This window comes from Macrobrachium nipponense, chromosome 32 (assembly GCF_015104395.2).
Source record: "Macrobrachium nipponense isolate FS-2020 chromosome 32, ASM1510439v2, whole genome shotgun sequence".
NCBI classification, from domain to species: Eukaryota; Metazoa; Arthropoda; class Malacostraca; order Decapoda; family Palaemonidae; genus Macrobrachium; species Macrobrachium nipponense.
In genome coordinates this window covers 25,216,010-25,223,622 of record NC_061094.1, presented here as the reverse complement: position 1 = coordinate 25,223,622, position 7,613 = coordinate 25,216,010, and positions in this window count along the sequence as shown.

Here is a 7,613-nt window from a genome sequence, read left to right as displayed (position 1 = left end):
ACTTCAGAGTTCATCTCAGAGTCTTTGATTGCGCAGCCTGTTTCTGTGTCTTCTACCTTAACACTTTCCATGGGTCAGGCAAGCTCGCAGGCTTCTAGTTTACAAGCTTCTCAGGCTGTTGCGGAACCTTCCGCTATTTACAACCTATGATGGGTTTGAGACGTAATGTCTTCGCTGCGGTTCATGCGGGGGCTTCTGTTATGGGTGATTCACTTGCGCCATTGTCGACAAATAGTATCCTTAGTCTCTCCTTTTCCTAGAATAGATAGTAATCTTCATTTGGCGATTTGGATGGGTTCCGCAGTCCGTAGCATGCCTGTAGAGGCACCTTTGAGTGCGATTCTGGTTAGTATGTTCTCCCCCTGTCCAATTTCGGCGGTGGGTGCTCCAGTGGTTACTCTGAGTGTGGCTTCTTCCCGTTTCCCTCCTTCTTCAACTTATTTCTCTACTTTACCAGGGAGTTGGTCTGTTCCTCCATCTAAGGTGTGCAATGTCAGGGTGGATTTGGTTCAGGGTTATCCGGGAGTACTTACTCCTCCTCTATTTATCAATGTGATGTCTGCTCTGGATATTCCTCCGGGTGGGTTGTTGATTCAGCCAGGGTTAGTGGACCAGGTGCTGTGGCTTCTCTGATCCTAAGTGCTGGTGTTGTTCGCCCAGGTACAGTGGGCTCAGGTGTTTTGTCATTGTCGCTGAGCAGTGTGGGGTTTGCACAGTCGATTGCAGCTGGCCCAAAAAGTTGTGTCATCATTAGTTGGTGCAGGGTTTGCGCAGCTGAGAGTGGTTGGCTCAGGTGTGTTGGGAATGGGTATGTTAGGTGTTGGATTAGCGCAACCAGGAGTAGTGGGTCCCGGGTCCCAGGTCACCGAGTGTAGCTTTTACAGGAGGTCAACCTGTCTCTTTTCCTATTCCGATTCGGTCGGACCAGCCTGATAGAGAATATTCAGTGGAGGAGGAGGAGCTAGTACCGGCTGTGGGATTTTCTCCGGCTAATGGCTAATGAAAGCGAATACAAGCGGATGGTGGATTTCATCCGTACTCTTTATCCACAGTCCAAGGCTCCTGAGGAGCCTATTCAACCGAGTCAGGCAATGTTTGAGATGTTGTACTCAACTAAGCCAGCAGTTCCTCAGACATCTAGTAAGCTGGTCTGGTTCGGCCAGGTCGAGCAAGCTTTGACAGAGACGGACACTAGGGTCGGGTAAGCAGGATTGAACCTTGCTTCCTAATCGGAAGGGGTTTTCTGGGGTAGTGGGTAACCCATCTGCCGGTATCAGAGTTCCACTCAACAAATCGGTTGAGGCTCTTCTCTCGGGTTCCTTCATTAAACAGGTTGTTAGTGGTCCCTTCGCGTGAGGAATGTATTTTGGAGGACACTGTTGAGGGCACCCATTGCGGTCTGCAATAGTCTGTTCGGGGCAGAGGATGTTTCTGCTATGGTTAATTTCATGTCATCGTCCTCGGCAGTAGAGTTGCAGCAAGCTATGATTTGTGTTGTGGCTCATGGATCAAGATCCCCTAAAGGATCTAGGATGTCATCTGCAGGTAAACGATCTGGTTCCAAGTCACATGTAAGATCGCCGAAGAAGGTTCGCTTCGTTTCTAAGGGTTCGGTTCTGTTCCTTCTTCAAAGTCTTCTTTGTCCAAGAAGGGTTTTCGGAGATAGGAGATGTTTCCCTTGCCCGTACCAGTAGGAGGTTGTCTTGCTCCTTTTTGGAACATCTGGAAGGAATAGGGTGCAGTGAGTTAGGTAGTGGAGGTTTTGAGGAACGGGTACAGAGTCCCATTTCATTCTCATCCTCTTTTGTCCGACACCCGGGTTTACCTTCCCACTTATTCCCGTCGTCCATCAAAGGGATAGCGTTAGCGGCAGAGATCCAGTCCTTGTTGAAGAAGGTAGCAATAGAGCCTGGTCCTCCATCTCCGGATTTTACAGCCGGATCTTCGTTACTGCAAAAGTGGGAGAGTCTTGGAGACCCATTATAGATCTCTTGGGTCTCAACCTACAAGTAGTAGTTTTGACAAAGTTTCACATGGTAACCTTGCAGTCGGTGCTGCGGTCAGTTTGGAGAGACGACTGGATGGTTTCAGTGAACTCAAGGATGCATATCCTCAGGTTACGATACATCAGGAATCTAGGAGGTTCCTTTTTTCTCAGGTCCAACTGGAACATTCCAGTTCAAGGTCCTCTGCTTTGTTCTGACCACAGTACCTCACGGTATTTACAATGGTAATGTCTCCTATTTCGGGGATAATGCATTGTCACGGATTTCAGATGAGGAGATACCTTGACGACTGGTTGGTCCAAGCCTCATCAGTAGACAAGGTAATTCAGAAGAGGGATTTTTTACTGAACTTATGTCAAACTTAGGAATACGCGTCAAGTGAAGACTTATTTGGGGATGGAAATTCAGACACATCATTTTAAGGTTTTCCCAACACAGGAATGGGTTCTTGTGGTCCTGTGGCTACTAGAGATATTTATGTCTGACAGAACTAAACTAGTGTGCGTGTGGAAGAGCTAGTTGGAAGCATGAAAATCTGTTAAGGGAGTGTGTGGCGAAGAAGTAGGTGGGCTAAGGATGGGAGAAACAGCAGGAATCAGAGGGGATGAAATAGCACTAGATTCCTGATCTACTGGCAAAGGAGTAGCTTCTATACTCGCCCTCTTCTCAGCTCCAATGGCTGCCTCCCTCCTTCTAGCCTATGTAAGCTGCCTTCCTCTTTCTATCCCTATCTAATTTCTGAGAATGAGATTTATACACTTTCCATTGTTGTTCATCCTACCCTTGATCCTCAGTGCATGTAACCTCCCTGTTACATTCTTGCCCCCTACACTTTGTACATTTAGTGTGAATCATAATTGATCTTAACCAATCTGGATTTACAACCTGTGGTACAAAATGAACACCTGAAGAGCTAGAATCAAACATTTTCTAAAAAAATAAACTAAAGTAATCTGTCTAACAGGATTAACTACCCAAAAAAACACCAAAAAGAATACTTCACAAATAGCAACTGGAAAATATATACAGTGAGCAATGATGAAGATGACTGCCCAAAAATCAAAGATGTTGACCAGGAGCTGGCAGAAAACAAACTGTTACATTTCAGCTAAGCTGTACCTGGTGATCCTGAAATTGGGTGGGTTCTGTTCACCTACACTACCGATAGTGGTGCCTCCACCAAATTTAGTTCCACGCTGGACGAGTGGTTTTCGAGCTGGGCTGCCAATCCGGTGGTCCCAGGTTCGATTCCCGGCTCGGTCAACGCGGAATCAGAGAAATTTATTTCTGGTGATAGAAGTTCATTTCTCGATATAGTGTGGTTCGGATCCCACAATAAGCTGTAGGTCCCGTTGCTAGGTAACCAATTGGTTCCTAGCCACGTAAAAATATCTAATCCTTCGGGCCAGCCCTAGGAGAGCTGTTAATCAGCTCAGTGGTCTGGTAAAACTAAGATATACTTAACTTTTCCACCAAATTTGAATTTTGGACTGCCGTGGTAGGAAGCTTTCTGCTATGTAATTGCTTGGGAAGTCACTTAGGTAAAACATTATCTTACTGACATGGCACTAGTCTATTTCATGACCCCTTGTCAATCTTCAGAGCCTCTGAGCACTAATCACCTTCATTTTAAAAGTTCGCATAGTTTTACAGCTTCTAGTCAAGGTACTTCTGGGTAGCAAGTCCTTCCAGCCTATATGGATCTTCAGGTGATCATAAAGTAAAAGGTTTGTGTTGAAACAAATATAATTTTTTAAAACCTAATTTGGATTTTCAATATAAATAACAATTACTTTAGAGGAAATTCCATCCTTTCCTCCTTATTGTAGCCAACAGACAATATATAGAATCAGTTCCACAACTACAGGCACCAAGATGGACACTCAGGTGGAAAGGGGGTCTTATTTCTGTGGTGCATCTGAAGAATTCTTTGATAAACATAAATGCTACTATATGGTAATAGACAATAATAAATAAGTTAAAAGAAAATAGTCAAAAAATTATATTTTGCTAACATTGATTTTCAGTCTTCTTATATTCAGTAAAATCTTTTATACTTTTACTATATAATGCATCTTCCTGTACATGCATATAGTACTGACAGTTACAAGGAAAGTATGAGAATTAGTAAGAATGAAACCAATGACGACACGGGTAAGAATACTTGGGTGAAGTTACAAAACATAACATCACTAGTTATCCTATGATTACCTGTATTATCACCATCCACCAAATTATAGACACTATATTTTTCCTGGTAATATGGGCTTACAGGTTACTTGTTTCTAAAGGATAATCATGGCCGTTATAAACTGTGAGTGACACCTGTGAGTATGATATGTATATCACTAAACATTAAGTAAACCATATCTTCTAGGCCTACACTTGCATGACTCACAAACTTAAACTACCAAATTATTTCCCAGCTTTTGCCATGCAGCCACCTTGCTATGAAATACTGACCAAATTGAACATGATGAGCTGTTGGTAACACTACTATGCTGTCAAAATGAAACTTCTGACAATTACAATAATGTACCTAGTAGCCTACAGTAGTTCTTTTTTAATTACTTGGCAGAAGCACTTGGAATTGGAAAATATTTTAGACAAATTTCTTTTTAAATAAAAAGAAAAAAAATCAATATTAAATTTTGTAGAAACTTAACAGACTGCTGTAGGCTTACTGAAAACAATATCCTAGAAAGAACAAAAACACTTGGTAACAGCCAATATTATTTCTATAATGACTTATAGCTAGTTAAAAAAATTCTGCATTGATTTTTCTTGTAGTATTAAGAAATAATTGAAAATATAGCTAATACCTATTAGTACCTACCTAGTAATTAAAAAATAAACAAAACCAGCATACTATAATCTAAACCCTAAGCCTACTCATAATGGCACTTATCATGACTAGCAGGATATAGGCTAAGGTTCACTACTACTACATCAGTAAAATCAAGTGCATTTATCCAAAATCAAAAGTACCTAGCCTAGGCCTTGAATAAAATGGCAAGCTGCGGGGCCCTATGAGGCACTCAATGTTGCAGGTCCATCCATCGTCACGAGTAAACTAAGCAAACTAGCCTATCTAGATACCATTGGCTAAGTTAAGCAAGGACCTATCACGGCGTGTTACCGAAAAGTAGATCCTACGATAGGTTACTAAAGAAACGCTAACCTAACAATCGAGAGAAATGCGAGACAGCGGAGCGTACCTAAATTCGGGTTCGAAGATAGGTAGTAGTACTTCAAAACTGGGTTAAGAAACTTCTTTGCAGCGTAAGAATGCTAGAAAAAGAACTGAATACAATAGAATACTAGTATAGAATTTCGTCCAAAGGCCTAGTATGAAGTCTTTCAGTGTTGCATGGAAAATTACTATCTAAGATGGACAAACAGGTTGAGAGAAAAAGATGCCGGTTTCAATTTGAGTCAATAGGTAGCATATTTTGAGTTTTTTTCCAAATTCTAAGACTACGTTTAGCTACGGTATGCTATGCTATGCTAGCTATGCTATGCTATGTTACAGTTAGTATACCCATTGGTTAGCTCCGTCTGATTTGATTAACTAGGCCTAGCCGCCTAGGTAATAGCTACCTAAAGGCTAGATGATAGTACGTCCGGGTAAGTCTCAATTTAGGTGTAAGCTATTTCCTGACAAGTTAAATTAATTTAAGATTACTTTCGGGTAGGCCTACGCAAAGTGGTTTAATAACTCAAGCGGGAAAAGGGTGCATAACCTTCAACATAATTTGACTTTACGGTAAACAAACAAGGGTATTTATTTACCGATAAGGTTATCAATTAAGACCTAGTAGCGATGGATGTCAGTCCAGCTGTCGCACCCGGCGTTACCTTTGTAGCTGCGCCTCCCTTTGGTTGTTCGGTGCTCTTCAGTTATTTCAACTTCAGTAATGTTACGTCACAGTTTTTTTCTTATTCTTTTTCTTCTCTTCAACATTTCATTTTCCTGTATTTCAGTTACATTTTCCTTCTTTTTTATATTTGACACCCATTTAAATTAGTTTCTCCAAAACGTTTCCTTTATCTTCCTTGTCACTTCAGCCTTATGATTCATGTTTGTATGAAACGTAGCTTCTTATTACTTAAGACTAGCCAGTGCCCTTTTCCTGTTTTTATTAGAAATCTAAAGTTCTTATCTATGTCCTTTGTAGTTTCTACTCAGCACTAATTAATAATCATAATAAATTCTTTGTAAGTTTGAAAATTAAATGATAAAATACTTTATAAACCAGTGGCGGACTGGGTCTAAAAATTGTGGTTGCCAGGTGGCAAAAGAGGGGGCCCACTCCAACCCTCAGCCATAATACTATAATAGAGTTCACATAACGAATACATAAAATATTTGAAAATGCACATGTGGAAACACAGAAGACAAATTATTGGAACGTTTATTTTTTACTAATAAGTGTAAATCACTTATACATAATGTAAAGTAATACCAAATATAGATACATAATTGCTTAATTGAATTATTTATAACCAAAAGTTTACTGGACATGTAAAGTAGTGTTATTTTGAAATGTTTGCAAACTAAAAACTGTAATCCAATAAACCTGTAAAGAAAATCAAGAAGATACATATAGCCTGCATTCTTTATTTAACGTTTTCTACTTAAAGTTTTCTTTCAAATAATTTAGACCATACCATTGATCAGACATATGTCAAATTTTATCACCTCCCCTTTATTTAGTCTAGCCCATCAAAAGACTAGATTTATATGGTTTTGATTACTTACTTTCATAATTGTGAAATACACAAAATAAAAGTATACTAAATATACTTTAAATACAGAAGTATAACATGCATATACCAATTTATCAAGAATTTTGAAATAATATTCGGATATATCTAAGCATACTTGTACTACACAATTTGTATATAGACAGCTAAAAACTACAAAAACCTATTACATGCAGTCCACTATATTAGGAGCAATCGCTTAAGTTCAGTGGAGGATTGTGCAAAACTGTTAATAATTACTTCACTATCCAGCTCATCTAACATTTCCTTTTCAATGGATGGTAACAGGTAAGATTCCAAGTTTTCCTCAGACATTGAATTTCTTAACCGTCTTTATAATCTTCAGTTTTGAAAATGCCCTCTCGCACTTTACATGGGTAACAGATAATGTGCAAATTATTTTATATAGTTCATAAAGGTTATCATATGCCTTGTCATGAAGTCTGTTGGAAGCTTGAATTTTCAGTATACAAGATGGGCAAGTAGTGTACATTTTACTGTTGGTGCAACTGCTGCCCACATTTTCACCATCATGAAGCAATAACTTTAAAACATCAAAGATTGAAGCAAAAGAAACAGTTCCAACTTCACTTGATCTCTGATGATTTGTGGAAACAACTTGATAATTCCTCTCAATACTTCATCTTTAAGACCTTTCTCAGCAATTGTTTTAAAATTTGTAGAGTCCAAGCAAGATAAATCTTTATACAACTGTTTGTGTTGCACAAAGCGGGATTCCAGTGACTGAAGAATACGATCCATTATTAAATTAAACACATTTATTCTAAAACCAACCAGGGGATCTGGGGAGCTTCCTTCACCACTAGCAAGTTCATCTGC